This window comes from Pseudorca crassidens, chromosome 9, assembly GCF_039906515.1.
Source record: "Pseudorca crassidens isolate mPseCra1 chromosome 9, mPseCra1.hap1, whole genome shotgun sequence".
NCBI classification, from domain to species: domain Eukaryota; kingdom Metazoa; phylum Chordata; class Mammalia; order Artiodactyla; family Delphinidae; genus Pseudorca; species Pseudorca crassidens.
Genome location: NC_090304.1, coordinates 67222521 through 67224847, shown reverse-complemented (window position 1 = coordinate 67224847; position 2327 = coordinate 67222521). Strand labels below are relative to the sequence as shown.

The 2327-nt window shown below is 37.5% G+C and overlaps 1 non-coding gene across 1 annotated transcript; it reads left to right on the top strand.

Annotated features, from left to right (window-relative positions):
• The first annotated feature begins 1240 nt into the window (after positions 1-1240).
• Positions 1241-1371, top strand: LOC137231354 (small nucleolar RNA SNORA24). Its single transcript, XR_010946478.1, has one exon. It is a non-coding gene; the product is annotated as a small nucleolar RNA SNORA24 (small nucleolar RNA).
• Positions 1372-2327: the final 956 nt, after the last annotated feature.

The window sequence follows — 2327 nt, the reverse complement described above, 5'->3', positions numbered from 1 at the left end:
ACTATTTCACAAAACTGAAAGCCAGCTGCATAAGATAAATGCATAAAAAACTACAGCATGCAAATTAAAATACTAGTCTTCCAAAATTGCTTTGGACTGAATCTTCAATCAGATTTAACAAACTGAATTTTTTAAACTAATTTCTTTATATTTATTTTTGGCTGCATTGGGTCTTCGTTGCTGCACACAGGCTTTCTCTAGTCACAGCGAGTGGGGGCTACTCTTCATTGTGGTGCATGGGCTTCTCATTGTGGTGGCTTCTCTTGTTGTGGATCACGGGCTGTAGGCACGTGGGCTTCAAAAGTTGTGGCACACAGGCTCAGTAGTTGTGGTGCATGGGTTTAGTTGCTCTGCGGCATGTGGGATCTTCCTGGACCAGGGCTTGAACCCGTGTCCCCTGCATTGGCAGGCAGATTCTTAACCATTGGGCCACCAGGGAAGTCCAAAAAACTGAATTTTTAATCAACTATTATATTTTACTTTTCAAAGTAAAGAATTTGTCTTTAAATGGAAGAAACCTTCTTATCTTAGTCTTCTTAGAAGTAGACTCTTTTTGAGGGGAGAGGAAAGTTATTTTCATTCTGAATACCACAAAATACATATAGGCACATATAAATGAAAACATTTTTCAGGCATGAAGTATATATGAATTTAATTTTTTTTCCCATAGATGTACATACTCTGTATTGGCCCTTATATGTCTGTGAGAAAGAGATGAACTACAATTCTTCCAACCATTTAAATAATTGCTAGCTATAAAAAAATTCACAGTAATAAAACTTATTCTCCTTTTATCATAATGTCATCGTATGTCTCAAAGGAGAAAGTTGAGAACTATTTAAATGAATAATTAATTTCATGAGAAATTGGTAAAAAATTAAAAAAAGAGGGGGTTAAATTTTAAGTGATAGATGAGTCTTCAGGTTTAAACAGAGAAAGCATGGAGGATAGAATGATTCTAAGGCCTTTAATATTTCATTAAATAGTATCTTCTTCAAGTCATTTATTGTATCTGAAAATTGGGGAGGGGGGAGAATAAAAAAATACATTGGAAGAAAAAGTATTCCTGCAAATCTCCAGCTCAATATATATGTAATTGATTGTTAACCTGACTTTTCCAATTGCTTTAGAGTTTCATCCAAGTGCCACCACAAGCATTCTAAAGAGAGCTTCTGGGAGGGTTAACTGAAAGAAATAGATACCATCAACCCTCCTGGTACCCCTCAAGACTATATGAGAAGTCCATGTATCTTTGGGACCTGTCAGCTGTGGCAGTCTACCTTCTTAGCCATGGAAGAGCATATTCTCATTTATTGTCAAAGCTGTCACCATTTAATTGGTATCAGATTCTGACTTGTACAAGTAACATTCTTCACTTCAAAAACCCGGAGGGTACTGGGTTATTGGGCAAACACGTAACTACTGTTCAAATGTTTCTAGGAAACTGAACTAATTGTTCCAATGGATGATGAAAAATATAACAAGATATCAAGAAATCCAAAGCGACATGTGTGAAGTCTTATTTAGCGTCCTGCAGTACACTGCCAAACGTGATTTTTAATCTTAAGTATGGTATTTAAGTGGAGAATAAATGAGTGCTTCCTTGCTATAAAAAAGACTATATGAGAGAAAAAAAAGGAAATAAAAGGGTCCATGAATAGAGTTGTAGGAAGTGTAGATATCCTAGTAAAATTTTACATCCTTCCTTCACAAAGGAAGGATAAATGTTGCTCCTCTCATTCCAATAAGGAGGCTCCCAGAGAACAATTTATAGAGATTGGGGTGCACGCAAGAAGGCAAGATGGTATCCCCTTCTCTAGGTGGACATCTGCCTATGGCCCTCAAGATCATTTGTGAAGAAGGAAGAGAGAGTGGAGAGATTATGCAAAGTGAAAAGTGGAGACAGCAGTGAGACATGCAACATTCAAACTGTTTGGCATGATAAGGGTGTGTGAATTTCCCATGAGCCAGATAAGAAGGTAAATCGGCTTCAGTAGCCACCTCAGAAGCTGATTCCAGCAACAACAGAAATGATATACTGTGGAGAAAGAGAACTCAAGGAAGGTGTGAAGAGAATGGCTTCCACATTATAAAGCTGTTCAGTGGGAAAACCTACAAAATCTGTGATGACTTCACATGTTCCACATGAAAGAGTCACCATTTAAATGCTGGCCATACCCATCTCATTGAAAACCAAGAAGATTACAAAGGCACCAATTAAGTAAAAATATTTCTGCACATTTCCCCATCTCTGATCCTAGAAAAAGGCAGGAGAGGAATTAAAGAGCTGATTTTGCCCTTCTTTACAATGAGACCCTCAGGCTGAG